Source organism: Lathyrus oleraceus, chromosome 7 (assembly GCF_024323335.1).
Source record: "Lathyrus oleraceus cultivar Zhongwan6 chromosome 7, CAAS_Psat_ZW6_1.0, whole genome shotgun sequence".
Lineage (NCBI taxonomy): Eukaryota > Viridiplantae > Streptophyta > Magnoliopsida > Fabales > Fabaceae > Lathyrus > Lathyrus oleraceus.
The window spans coordinates 127,936,121-127,951,894 of record NC_066585.1 but is presented as its reverse complement, the minus strand read 5'-3'; positions in this window follow the sequence as shown (position 1 = coordinate 127,951,894).

The window sequence follows — 15,774 nt, the reverse complement described above, 5'->3', positions numbered from 1 at the left end:
TAGTGTTGATACGACCTCTATTGATTTGGTCATTGCTACTAGACCATATGTTATTGATTGTTCAGTTGATTTATCTGTTGATACTGAGGTACTGGAGGAGCCTGGAACTAAGGTTGTAGAGCTTGATATTAAGGAACTGGAACTTGATACTGAGGTACTAGAGCTGGAATAGGAACATGAGCAATTGGACGATAAGGAATAGTTGGATACTGAGCACATGCTATGTAAAAGTACTGATAATAAGGTACAAGAGCATGATCCCTGTGGGGCGCCCTCCCCCTTTGAGAAGAAATGGCACTGGTCTCGCCCTTCTTCCTCTTGAATCCATTGAAAGGCTTCTTCAAGATTAGTTGACTGCTAGAACCTCCCTGAATTTTACCACTTTTCAATCCTTTTTCTACTCTTTCACCCACGAATACCATGTCAGAAAATCCAGTGGACACACTACTAATCAACCTTTCATAATATTGGCTTTGCAAGGTTCCCATGAAAGTTTCAATCAATTCACGATCAACCAATGTTGGATGCACCCTTGCAACCAATTCTCTCCATCGTTGGGCATATTATTTAAAAGATTCAATGTCCTTTTGGGTCATACTCTGAAGTTGAGTATGGTTTGGTGCCATGTCAGTATTATATTTGTATTGCTTTGCAAATGCTTCAGCCAACTCATCCCAAGTGTGGATGCTGCTACACTCTAACTGCATGTACCAATCCAAAGATACCCCAATTAGGTTGTCCTAAAAGTAATGGATCATAAGTTTATCATCTCTAGCATAGGCAGCCATTTTTCTAAAATACATTTTCAACTGTATGTTAGAACATGTAAAGCCCTTGTATTTTTCAAATTCTGGCGCTTTGAACTTTGGAGGAATCACCACGTCTGGGACCAGATACATCTCCAAGGCACTCAATCGGCTTGAGTTATGTCCTTCCAAGATTCTTAGCTCTTCGGCCAGAGCACGACATATCAAGATAGCCTCAGAATCTTGGGAAGCATTAGGGATGACAACTAGAGTATCTCTTTTATGATTTTTCATTTCAAACTCGTCCAGGAGCTCTTCATCAGTGCGAGGAGTGACCACTTGATTGACCATTAACGCTCATTACACAACAACTCCATCAGCTACTCCAGAAGTATGTGCAGGTGGAGGCACATGAGTTATTTCAGGCGGTGAAATAAAACCTGGAGGAAGACCGTAGATAACGGGAGTTGGAATAGGAACTGAAGGTCCTGACTGGAGAATATCTCCTTGAACTAGAGCTTTGTTCCTTGCAGCAACGGTAACAAGGGTCTCTTCTTCCCTCCTAGCTAGAGCTTGTAAAGCCTCAAAGATCTACTTGATTTTTATTTTGACAAAGTCCATTTCCTCTTTGAAGGTAGCTTGTTATTCTCGAACCACATCAATGACTCTTCTTGTATTAAAGCGAGTAGCGTATGCACGTTAAGGAATCGACTTGAACTACTGGAGATGAAAAAAATGGAATGAGTTTTTGTTTTTAGAAATGGAATGCATAATGCATACTTTAATGCATGTGGATGTGAAAAATGTTTTTTCATACTTATGTTCAATTTTATTTTCATGGAACCATGTTAGATTCCTTGTTATTTAGAAAGCATTCATAGTGTTCACGGGGAACAAAACAAGAATGAACAAAACTTTTGGTATAAAAGAACCCAAAATCCTTCATTCATTCAATTCAGATTAAAGTACAAGAACTGAGTACAAAATGTTCTTTCAAACATAAAGGAAAGTACAACACAAAAGGGTCAAAATGCAGGCTTCTGTTTATTGAGCTCTTCTAACTCTCCTTTGAACCTTTTCATCATGTCTTCACAAAGTGAAACAAAGTTAATCATTGAATAAGGGATGTTATCATTGTCCATTAAACTGGAGAACTTGTCTCGATCTCTTCTCTTTGTTCATGCAAAAACTGGATAGTTTCTTCACAGGCTGCCAAACTAGCATTCACATATTCCCTTGCATCTAGACAATATGCACTTTCTTGCAGCAAAGAGTCATATATGCCTCTCCAATGTTGTTTCCACTTGTGAACGATCTCTAATTTTTGACACTTCTCTTGCCATGCCTCAAGTAAAATTCGAGGAGCAGCCAAAGGACTTTCTTTATGGCGGTGCTCCTATTCTTCTCTTGCTCTGGATTCTTGGAGAGAAATATTGAGCTTCTCTATCTCAGCTTCAAGAGTCTCTCTTATCTCTTTCTTCTATTTTGTGGCAAGGTTCCACCACTTCTCTTTTTCTCGACAATTATAGCCTTCTTTTGTTGGCTCTTGACAGTATCCAAGCAATTATCAGCCTAATCCAACCCATGTTTGACTCTTTCTCTCTTATATTATTCCTTATAATTCCCTTCCACATTTGTTTGAAGTTGTGTTTTCTTCTGCCCAAGCTCCCACTTCTGATTATCTTTTTCTTCAGTAATTCGGAGAAGGTTCAACCGTAGCTCTTTGTTCTCTTTTTCCAACCTCTGGATGACAACTTTGAGCTCTTTAGCTTCCTCCATAGTGATATGAGTAGGATCTGGAAGACTTGTATGCATGGAAGGCTCATAAGGATATGGTAGTTTGTCTGGATTAGGTCTAGATTGGACCCAACTCGTATACGACTCTCTAGCTATGAAGTTCTTCTTTCCTCGCTCCCTATTTCCTTCTCTATAAACCTTGGTCCAGGAACGAACTATCTGTTGGTGTAAGCCCTAGAGGCCAATACATTTTGGTACTTGTATCGAATAATAAAAGGCATTCTCTTTATTATGGTTGATTAATAAAGTCCCTGGAATAGATAGTCCGTTTAATGTATTAAGTGTGACTTAATCATGAGAACACATTAAACATAAGGACACTATTCCTAAAGTATCCGTAGTCGAGCTTTAGTGTGAAGTGGGATAACATTAAAGCATTAAGACTATTATGTTTGTAGACTGATGATCACATCTCATGGATCATGGATAAAGAGTTATCAAGTCTTAAACATAGGTATGAATATTAGGAGTAATATTTATACCGGATTGACCCGCTATGAGAATACTATATAGAAAGTTATGCAAAGTGTCATAAGTCATTCTCATGGTGATAATAGTGTATACCACTCTTCGACCTGAAACCACTATGGATCCTAGATGTAGAGTCGAGTGCTTTATTGTTGATCCAACATTGTCCGTAACTGGATAACCATAAAGACAGTTGATGGGTACTCCACAAAGCATGCTGAGGGACATGAGTGTCCTAGATGGAATTTGCCCATCCTGCGTAACAGGAAAAATGTCTATGGGCCCAATATTGAACTGGACAAGGGTGACACGGTCTATACCTTGTGTTCAATATAGACATAAGGGCAAAGGGGTAATTATACACATAAGTATTATCACAAAAGGTTTTGTCAGATCACTTGACATTTTCGTGTCTTGGGTAGCAGTGATGTGTTGCTAGATACCGCTCACTGTTTATTATGTTAAATACGTGATTTAATATAATTGCCAACGTCACGAAAACCTACAGGGTCACACACAAAGGACGGATTGATGAGAGATAGAGTAACTAAGGAATACCGTAAGGTACGGTGCCCTTAAGTGAATTATAGAACATCGTAAGGTACGTTGTACTTGAGTAGAATACGAAATATGGTAAGGTACCATGGGCTTAAGTGATTTTGGGCATATTATAAGATATGGGCCAAAATACACTTAAGTGGGCTTTTTAGCTTGAAGCCCACACAAGTGGTTCTATAAATAGAACCCTTGTGCAGAAGCAAAAATTGCGGTTGCATTATTTTCGTTTTCTCTCACTCTCTCTCTCTCACTCAAAGCCTTCATTCGTACCAGCTAGCACTGAGATTGAAGGAACCCGTTCGTGTGGACTGAGTAGAGACGTTGTCATCGTTCAACGTTCGTGATCGATTCGTGGATCTGCATCAAAGGTTTTGATCGTCACAAGTGATCTGCACTAAAGGTTTCAATCGTCACAAGAGGTAAATATTCTATCACTGATCATGACCATTCGTAAGGATCTCTAAAGGAGAAAATTTTAATTTCCGCTGCGTTTTGGACCGCAATTCTCCTTCACTATCCTCTTCACAAGATCAAAGTCCTTCACTCCTTCTCCCAAAATGAAACCTTCAAACAACCTATCTTCTGGTTTGTCATCCATAGGAAACCCAAGTTGCCCCATAGCAAGCGCATGGTTGTAATTGATGTAGCTTCGGGTTCCTATAAGTGGCACATTATGGAAGTTTCCACACTTGACGATTATATATACATCATCATAAATACAGGAGTAACAAGTGATGTCATTAGCATTGAGAAACATGATTCTTCGAGACCACTTGAGGTTATCCTTGTTCTAAGCAAAAGTCCCTTCGCTCGGTAAGTGGGATAAGAACCACTTATATAGAAAAGGAGCGTAGCACTGGACCATCCCCTTTCTTCTCATTTCTCCAATGGATGAAGTGATAAACATCTACAAACAAGGTGGGAATGGGATTCCTGAGCAGGAAGATGCGTATAAAAGTCATGTCTAGAAAGCCATCAATGTTCAGGAACAAGACAATCCCATAAAGTATCAAGGCTAGCACGACATTGAAAGCGACTCAATCTCATTTACTTTTGAAGGTTGAAGCTTTTCCCACTAAGAACTTTAGAGTGAAGCCCAGAGTGTCTCCTTTTGGTCCAAGATTAGCTTTCACTTCTGCCTTATCCAAATGTAGAGTTGAAGCTATTTGTTGATGTTTAGGGAATTCCCCTAGATCGGTGTAAGGGACTTTATCCTTGATGATGATACCTGCTATGTGTGAGAACTCTTCTAGTGTTGGCGCCAACTAGAAGTCCTGGAAGGTGAAACACCTCAAGGGAGAATCATAGAATTATGCCAAAGTGAAAATGGCCCAAGCATCCACCTCAGTGTTCATGATAGTCAAGAGTTCACCATAATTAACACATAAGTTGTTCCTTCTAATTTTTTCACGTATGAGATCAACCCCTTGATCAATCCAAGCTTTGGATTCCTGAACTTGAATGAATAAGTATTTTATAATTGCTACCTATGTCTTCTGAATGCCTGCAATCAACAAAGTATTTAGGTTCCTTGAAAATATGCACATGCTCAATGTGTTATGATCATGAAATGTTTATATTTATGTATGTACAATTGAGTATGTGATCATTGGAGCATTCTGATTAATCATTTCATGGAGGAAAAGTTCCGAGAAAAGTGAAAACCAACCACATATAGGCTCTAGGGTTTAAAAAGGTTCCTAGAGTTATGGACCCAATTCAAGAATATTTTTGTCAAAACGATAAATCGTAAGACAATAATATCTTAAAGAGGATCTTTTATAGGTGAGGTCTTTGCATCAACCCAACGAGTCCTAAGTCTCGTAGGTTAACACTATACAACCGCCAATTCCACAGTTCTAGACACGATTCCCAAAGTCATGGTTCCCATTTGACGATATTATCATCAGAATGACTGATCGTAAGACAATAATATCCTCAAAAGGAATCTATTTTGAGCGAGGTATTCGCATCAACCCAATGAGTCATCTCTCGTAGGTCAATACTACACAACCATCCGTCCTAAAAGCCATAGGTTCAGGGTTTTACAAAAGGTCCTCAGAATGATAGACAGAGGTTGAAAATATCACCGCTAGAACAACTAATCGTAAGACAATAATACTTTCAAGGGATCTCATCTGAGTGGGGTTCTCGCATCAACCTAACGAGTCCAATGTCTCGCATGTAAATACTACGCAACCTCCATCCTAACTTAAGTTTTTCTCATAGATAAATTATAGAGCTTTTCCTCACACAGATGCCAACAATAAGAGAATTCCAATGATACCATATAACAATAATACAACAATTGGAAATACAAATAATAAAGGCATACAAAGATAAAGAAAATAAGAATTAAACAAAGAGATAAAAGCAAACACTTAAACATCAAACAAACTAAACTAGGGTGGACTCGTTTAGGAGAATATCCATTTCCCCAACAGAGTTGCCAACTATTGTGACGTGAAAAATACTTGAGCGTAAGGAACACTCAAAATATAAACAAAATAAAGTCTCCACCGAACTTTATTTATTCCCAAAGAGGGAAAACGAATATATCGATAAAACCCATGAAAAACAAAAATAAATGGTCGTCGCAACCAAATAAGGTTCGGGAATCGGTTATGCAAGTGGAATGTATTAGCACCCCTCAAATCCATCGTACTCAATGGGACCCATTTAGTTAGTTTCATGTAAAAGTGTTAACGTGATATCATTTGCGATCTTCTACTTATCGAGTGAGAAAAGAGAAAGAAAGAAAGGAAAGACTTATGGGTGTTTTAATATTAATGTGCCTGACGATATTTCGTAATCCTACTCCTATGTATCTTCAGGTGCTATGAATAACTCAAGACATACGTATTTCTGCTTAAAGAGACCTACTGGATGGATTGATTATAAAGAGAGTGATGTTTGGATCACATTTGAGCGATTGAACCTTTACTTGTTGCTCACTCTTGGAGGTTGAAGTCATTCTTTGTTTCGCGTCAGAAAGGATGTAGCATACTCTTTTCTAAAAATGTTTCGTGATCACACAAGGGCGAAAAATAAGTTTGATGAGTTTGAGTTGATTTTAAGTGGAGACAGGCATTCAAGCAGGGAGCTCTACTACAATACTCAGATGCCCGAAAAAGAAGAGGCCTAAGCTCAATCATTATCTTTTCATCCAAACATTTGTTTCAAAAATATATGACAAATTAGGTCAAAATTCATTAACGAAAGACAATTATTCAGACAAAGATCTCTACTGCAGTGTCCAAATAATCGGGAAAGAGAAAGTCGATACCCAATCAATATTTTTTCTTCTATAAGAGAAATGACCTAATTCTGATAATTATTGTATTTTAATATGGAAAACGAATGTTCGAATATGAAGCTCTACATTAGTATCCTAACATTCGAAAAAAAGAGAAATTCTAAACCTAATCACTTTCTTCCATTTTTATTGTGAAAAGCTTTTAAAAACAGGGGGACGACTTGGCGCTGGATCCAGTGTATGAAGTTGATTTATGAAAAGAATTTGGATGTGGCGGGGTGAGATGCTCGACTTTATATTTGATTTGAATTTGATTTAGGAAAAAGACTCGACGTTGATTCAATCGTTTGTTTTATTATTCTTTTTTGAAATGGTTGATTTTAATCTTTTGCTAATAATCAAATGATACACTAAAGTAAATGAAATCAGTAAATTTATTACAAATTCCGGGAATTGGGATACAGTTGTCAAGTGGGGATATAACACAATAATTAAATGATACAAGCTTTGAAAGAGTGTTGTAAAAATAAAAGAATCTCGTTGTAAGAAGGCCTAAGAGAAAGCCAAGGGACTCGAAATAAAAATACAAAATTTAACTATATAATATAGCGCTATGTTAAGCAATCGTAAGACGATTCATGTAGGAATCACCCTATCTGAGTCTGATCAACAAAATTTTATGCGTTTAAGCAATTTCTGAAGTTAAATTGAATTTTAAACTCTAAAATTGCATCGCATATGTGAAAAACTGATGATTTATGCGACAAAAAGAAATGAAAAATTAATTTAAAAGAATTTAGCGTTACATTAAGCAATCAAAAAACGATTCATATAGGAATCACCTTATCTAAGGCCGGTCAACAAAATTTTGTGCGCTTAAGAAATTTTTGAAGTTAAATTGAATTATTAACTCTGAAATTACAAGACCTCATTGAAAAACCGATGGGACAAATAAATCAATTTTTTTTTAATCAATTAAAATAATTAATAAACAAATAATAATAATTATTATTATAGTAATAGCAATAATGATAAATAATAAAAAAATTATCAATAATCAATAATAACCACAATAATTATAAATAAAATCAATGATAATAATTAAAAAACAAATAATAATCAACAATAATAATTAATAATTAATAATAATAATTAATAAACCATAATATTTAAGAATAATAGTAAGGAACAAAAAAAAGTAAAACAAAATAAAATTAATAATAATAATAACAATAATAATAATAATATTCAAACAATAACAATTTATTATAATAATCAATAATAATAATAATAATAATAATAATAGTACATAATAATGATAGTATTAGTAATTATTATAATAATAATCAATAAGAACAATCAATAATAACAATAGTGATAATCAATAATTAGTAATAATAATAATAATAATAATAAATATAATAATATATATATATATATATATATATATATATATATATATATATATATATATATATATATATATATATATATATATATATATATATATATATATATATATATATATATATATATATATATATATATATATATATATATATATATATATATATATATATGTGTGTATATATAAAGAAAGAGAAAGAAAAAAATGAAAAAGTGAGAGAGAGGGGCTTCGACTGACATTTGAAGTGAGGGAGGATTTTTTTTTCAAAATAACCAAATTTTAAAAAAAAAAATTCTAAAATAACCATTTTTTCAAAAAAATACCAAAATAATCAAGTTGGGTAGAGGATGCGTCAGATGGATTGGTGCACCCCCATACCAGTAAGAAGAGGCGCCAGTAGCATTGGCGCACATGCATTGGGCCTCATGAGGAGGCGTCAATGCTTGTGGCGCCTGCATTGGCCCTCATGAGGAGGCGCCAATGCCTCTGGCGCCTGAGTGTATTTTTAATGGTGGGTGTATGCGTCAATTCATCTGGCGCATACACCCCCTCCTATTATTTTTTTTATTTTTTTTATTTTATTTTAATTTTTTTAGTTATTTTATTTTTTTATTTTTTTTTATTTTTAATATTTAATATTTATTATTTAATACATAAGAAATAATAATGAAAATAAATAAATTCATTAAATATGTAATAATTGGTTACATTAGATAGACAAAAAACTAATGACTCGCCCGATTATAACATCCCCTGGTTCCACATCCCGGTGCGTTAGTTTGTCTCCGAGGTCTCCCACGATTTTCTTGAGGTGCTTGTGGTCTTTGGGTGCTGACCTGATCGAGCGATGGCTGGTTGGAAGGTCCGACGGAAGTTCCGGCGGTATTTGACAGATGTGTCATCATTTGCTCCCAATATTCGGATGGGCTCTGGCCAACAGCGCTTCCGTAATGGAGTTCGGTGCCCGTGTCATCGTAGTTAGGGCGCTGGGGTTGGGTGAATTAGGGACGGTATAGTTCCCTATATTGGGCCATTGAGTCGTTTTGAAAACGAAGCAATGGTTCCTAGGGCGTACTATAGTTAAATAGTGGTTGGGTGTTCATTGGTGGGGGGCTACAATGAAGTGACCCATATGAATCATCTGGGCTATAGACGGTTGTGGTTGCGGGGTTTAATTCTTGGTTTTGTGTTTGGGTGGGTGGTATGAATGGATTGCGATGTTGGATGGTTGGTTGTTGGGTGGTTGGCATGAACAGGTTGCGATGTTAGGTGTGTGGTTGTTGTGTATATGTGGTCAGTTGATGTTGTGTGGTTGGTTGTTGGGTTTGGGTGGGTTCACATTGGTGTTGGGTGGTGAATTGATGTTGGGCACACGATGACGAAGCAAGTTGGCGCGGATCCATCAAATACCGCGGCTCAGATACAAATTGTTGAGTTGTTACAGACCTAAATCATGCCATATATTATTGAGTCGGTCTTGCACCTTGGATGACTGATTCGTTCAAGATGTGTTGTCGTCGATTCCTCCATTGACGACACATGTCTTTTGCAAAGTCTCTCCAGTCAGAATAATCCCACTGTGCATCGACTCTTTTTTATGTCAATTCCCCAAACACGTGGGAGATTCTGGAATCTGTTGTAGCATTCTGAACTGCAGTTTGACCCGGTCACTTTGGTGCATTTCCACTATAGTGAATCAGATAATCGGTGTCTTCGCTGTCCAAACTACAGCATCGTCATGGTTCATATCATGATTCAGACCCAGATATGGCCTCCAAACAAACTGTAAAACAATACCAAATCGTTAGATGGAAAATAATTTGAGAAGTATTTTTAAATTAAAATATAGTTTGGTAGCAGTATTACATCGTCATGTCCAATGTGGTCCAATAGATTTCGATAGACTACAATAGCGTATTTCGGACACCTATTGTAGTTCATTCCCCTTAACGACCACCTAAGATAATAAAAAGAAGTGAAAAATATTATTTACTTTTAATTATAATAATAAATATAATTAACTAAATGGTGAATGGTAAAGTGTTAGACTTACTTGGTTGCAAATGGGAACACGAATAGGCGCTCATTTATCGGGGCGAGCGACGACATTCTAGACCACCCCCAAGCTTGAAGCAAATAAGCACATGAAAAAAAGTATAGGTATTCCTTTTTGCAGTTCTACACATTGCACTATATAGATGGGCCAACATAGCTGAACCCCAACTATAAGTGTTTACCTTATTAATGTTGCGTAATAAAGGTAAATACATTATATTCACAGAATTACCTATACTTTTTGGAAATAAAAAGCTACCAAATAAAATCATAATATAACACCGAGCTTTTATTATTTTCTCATACTCGGTTGAATCGTCGAACAATACTATACTGACATAATATTGTTTTAGGTATTTTAAATTTATACCTTTCCCCCTTCCTTGACCGGATGTGTCTCCCTTAGTTTCTTCATCTAACAAAGGGGCACCCAATAATTCATTGCATATATTGTTGTCTTGGTTAAATCGCCCATTCACTGCTTTTCCGTTTAAATGAAGACCCAACAACATGTACACGTCCTCAAGTGTGACGGTACACTCACCAATTAGAAGGTGAAATGTGTGGGTCTCGGGTCTCCACCTCTCCAACAAAGCCAAAATGAACTTGTAGTCCACCGAGTACGAAACAATGTTTAGTAGATTTCCAAATCCATATCCTCTAATATATAGTTCTATTAAAGGATCGTGGGGTACATATTCATGTACACGGCATCTAAACCGCTTTGGATCCTAATAACACAAAAGTAAGAAAATACAATTAGAAGAAGAAATACATACTCAACAAACACACATCTATAAGAAGTAATCCAAAAATAGAAATGAAAAAGAGAGAGATTACAAAGGTATAACACAAAGAAGATATGTATTAGAAGTAATCCAAAAATAGAAACTAATAAGAGAGAGATTACAAAGGTATAACACAAAGAAGATATATATTAGAAGTAATCCAAAAATAGAAACTAAAAAAAGAGAGATTACAAAGGTATAACACAAAGAAGATATGTATTAGATGTAATCCAAAAATAGAAACTAAAAAGAGAGAGATTACAAAGGTATAACACAAAGAAGATATGTATTAGAAGTAATCCAAAAATAGAAACAAAAAAGAGAGAGATTACAAAGGTATAACACAAAGAAGATATCTATTAGAAGTAATCCAAAAATAGAAACTAAAAGAGAGAGAGAGAGATAACATACAAATTCCGAGATATTCTCGATTGTGCCTCTGTGTTCATCGCCCATAGTCAACAAAGATATGATTTGAATTTGCAAAGCTTGAGTTTGGTAGATGAAAGAAGTGTGGCAGAAGAAAATACTTGAGTATTGATGAAGATGATTTGATATTGTTGATATGAGAGACTATTTATAGATGAATGAGTGAGTAGGTTTGGAATCTAAAAAGAGTGTGATTGGTTGCATGGAAAGGCAAGAGGAGACAAGAGAATGACAAAATTCAGCATGGAAGAGAAAGCTAGCATGTGAGGAATCTTCTTGGCGCATATGAAGAAAGCACATGCAAGGTAAGAGGAGCCCTTGAGTTTGGCGCCTACATGTGATTTCTCACATGCAAGAAAGAGGCGCCCTTCTTCTTGGCGCCTTAGTGTAGGGCAATTGGAAGGGGCGCCCTTCCTAGTGGCGCCTGAGTTGTTCAGTGATGCTTCAATGAAATTCATCAGACATGAAGCTGCCAAAGCAAACACACACGTGGTTACGGTATTTGACCGAACTAAAGGTTGGTTTAGTGTTGCCGAGTCCATGGATCACAATGAGGGCATGCCGATGGGACAATACAGAGTCGAACTAGATAGAGGTTGGTGCGACTGCGGAAGGTTCCAAGCCTTTCGTACCCCCTGCTCCCATGTCATTGCGGCGTGCTCAAAGGTTCAAAAGGATCCATCCTACTTGCTATCTGAAGTTTACAAAGTCGTCAGCCTTTCAAATGTTTATAAAATTAGTTTTTCGGTAGTGGAAAAAGAGGATTATTGGCCAGAATATCAAGGGGACATCGTCTGGCACAACGAAGTTATGCGAAGGAAGAAAAAGGGTCTCCCTAACAGCACCCAGATTCGAACCGAAATGGATACGGCGAACAAAATGGTTAGACTATGTAGTTCATGTCGTCAACCAGGTCACAATCGTAATAACTGTCCTAGTGTTGAAACGAGCACAACCAGATAAATTCAGATGTACCTTTGTTTCTATATATGGAAAACTAAATTCATTTCAAAGTACCTCTGTTGCAATATATGGAAAACTAAATTTACTTCATAGTAGACGTCTGTGACGAAAAGACAGTTGTTCATAAAAAATAACACAAACAATTAAAACAACTAGAATACAAAAACTATGCGATTACAAACATCAAAACAATTTTGAACATGTAATGCATCATCCTACGAGCGTCTTGGTCGGTCTTAATATCCACCCATTCACGCACTTCTCCGTGTTGCTTGGACGTGGACACAAGCCATTGTATTCTTCTAATCCGTTCACCCTCTCCAATTTCTCCCTCTAACCAACTGTACAACGTCCGATTAAGACGTTCAAACGTATCTGTGTTCCAAAGTCGAACCTATATCGGAGCCGCAATGGCTGAAAATATTACATCAGCATTTCATTTCTGAATGTATGCAGACATTATTGAAACAAAGAAAATTGAAATTGATGGTTGAACTAGACTAGGTGATGAATTTGAGTGAAAATAATTGTATGCAAGGCGTGGTATTTATAGAGACGGAACATCTATTAGACAAAACACGTGGGTAGTAGTTGAATTGGCACCCACGTGAGCATTACAAGCACGCGCCACATGAATTGGCGCCCACCTTTAAAAATGCACTCAGGCGCCAGAGGCATTGGCGCCTCCTCATGAGGGTCAATGCAGGCACCACAAGCATTGGCGCCTCCTCATGAGGCCCAATGCATGTGCGTCAATGCTACTGGCGCCTCCTCTTATTGGTATGGGGGTACGCCCAATTCATCTGGCGCATCCTCTACCAAACTTGGTTATTTTGGTTTTTTTTTGAAAATTTGGTTATTTTAGAATTTTTTTTGAAAAATTTGGTTATTTTGAAAAAAAATCACAACCAAGCCACTCATTATGTCACACATGGCACAAGAATTATTAACAAAAAATAAAGAAAAATTATTCCACATAATTGAAATTTTAAAAAATAAATCAGATCCCAACTTGATCAAACCAAAGTACGTGTTCCTTCTTTCTCTTTCTCTTAGTTTTCTTCTCAAGTTTTTATTCTAAAAAAAAAAAACAAAATTGAAACTCCTTCTCATGACTCTGACCAATTCCAGACAAATCATAACTCAAAACTATTGAAAACATAAAGGGGTTGAAGTGAAACCTCCTCCGACGAATCTCGATATAACTGAACCGAAACCAGAAGAGGCGAAGTTCTCAAGATATGATGGTGTTGTTCGATCTTCGTTGGTGGTTTGTGTGCGGTGGAGTAACTGCGATTGTGGATGAGCTTGTTCCACCTGTCTTGATTCTGGAGGACTGTGTTTAGGGGGTGGTCAGCGACGATGATATCGGCTTCTCACGACGGTGGTTGCTTTCTTCTTATTTTTATTTTCTTTGTCGTGTTTATGATGAAAGTTTATGGGATCTATGATTATGGCATTTGATTCTACTTGTATTTTTTTTTGTTTACTGTAATGATGATAGTGATGTTATATGGAAGAAATGGTGGAAGGTGATGGAGGTTATTGGTTGGTGTGAAGTGATGGTAGCAGTATGTAGTAGGATAAAATGGTGGTTTAGTCTGTTTTTCCTGATTTGAGAGTCAGATTTGTGAAGGTGATGCATTAACCTATCCAAAAAATATAAAAAGAACACGTTTTAAGATTGTTGTTTTGGATTCAGTGTGTATGTGTGTGTTTGAAACTGCTTTGTGTGATGAAAAAGTAAAAATAAACAAAAATGAGTGTTGTGTTTGGATTTTTTAGAGATTATTATGTTGAATATGATACATGATCTATTAAGTGTGTGAGAAGGTGGTAGATGTATTGTGAGTTTAATAAAGAAAGTGATATGGTTCCTTCATGTGAAGGTTGTATGTTTAGATGTGTGGGTGAGAGAGTTTTTGCAGAAAAAGTGAAAGTTGATGGTGTTGAAGTTGTTGTGAGAAATATATATGGTTATGTTAGAAGGGTTTGGTTATGATGTTGTTGTTGGTTGTTGATGAAGGATGGTTCGTAAAGCGTGGTTCGAGGTGGTTGTGAAGGTGGCGGTGATAGATGGTTGGAATGAGTTAAGGTGATGGAGATGGTGTTGTAGAAAATGGTGATGATATGAAGTAAATGGTGATTGTGTTCTCATCATGTTGTGAGAAGAAGAAATGAGTCTATATTGTCCAAAAGCTATCCACATCCTGCTTGCATGAAGAAGAAAGGAAATACCCTCCCTTTGGCGCCACATGTCAACTTCTAAATGGGTGGACCATAAAATATCCATAAGACTGTGTTTTAATCTTTCTTTGTATGCAAAAAGTATTTTTCTCACTTGCATTTCCAACTTGCAGGATGAGTGAGGAGGGAGTAATGTTTTTGATCATTTTTCTTCATTCTATTTAACACTTGATTCTTAAAAAATAAATATAAAAACTTTAAAACTAAAATTTTAATAATTAGGATACAATTAATATATCAAAATAAAATCATATTTTAAAAAAATAATTAATTCTATTTAATTCCATTAGTTGAATTGATTAAGAAATAAAAAAAAAGGATAAAAAATGAACAAAAATCGGGCACAAAAATGTCCGAAAAATAAAACTGAAAGCATCAAAATTATTAATGTGAAATAAACTTCTCAGAAACATATATATTTTGATCAAATTTTAAAATAAAAATCGATTGGTAAAAGGCTCAAGCCGATTTTAATGCTACCGAAAAAGTAGTCGAAAAATTAAAACGAGCATGTCAGGTTGAACTATGTGAACCATAGATCAATAAAATTGACGTCTGAAAGCTCAATTTCGGAATTTTTCGCCCGCTAATTTGACATACAATTGAGAAACGGTTCGACCGGTTTGTCTGCGGATTCGAAAAATTATTCTGGTTAATATTTGAAGTGTTATGCGAAACAAAATGCATGTTGTGACTAGTATAAAATGCAAACGTCTTGTGAATGAATTGAATTGCTGACTGAATAAATGTGAATGGACAATCAGTTACAAATGAATAACTCTTGAACCATTTGCTTCTGATGCTCAATCACGATTAACCCTACAAAGATTCAGATGACGATAATACTCTTGAGTTCCATCCTCTGAACCTATGAAAACATGATGAAATGGAAATAAAGATGCAATGAGATTGAGAAATCAAGTCTTTCGACTTCTTAATCAACAGAAGATTGAATGAATGTTATCAAGATCAGATAAGACGCCATAATTTCTGACTTTTCATCTAACCCCTGATGAGTGCTCTTGACTGAAAGAATGCATGATAAAATAACATGTTCGT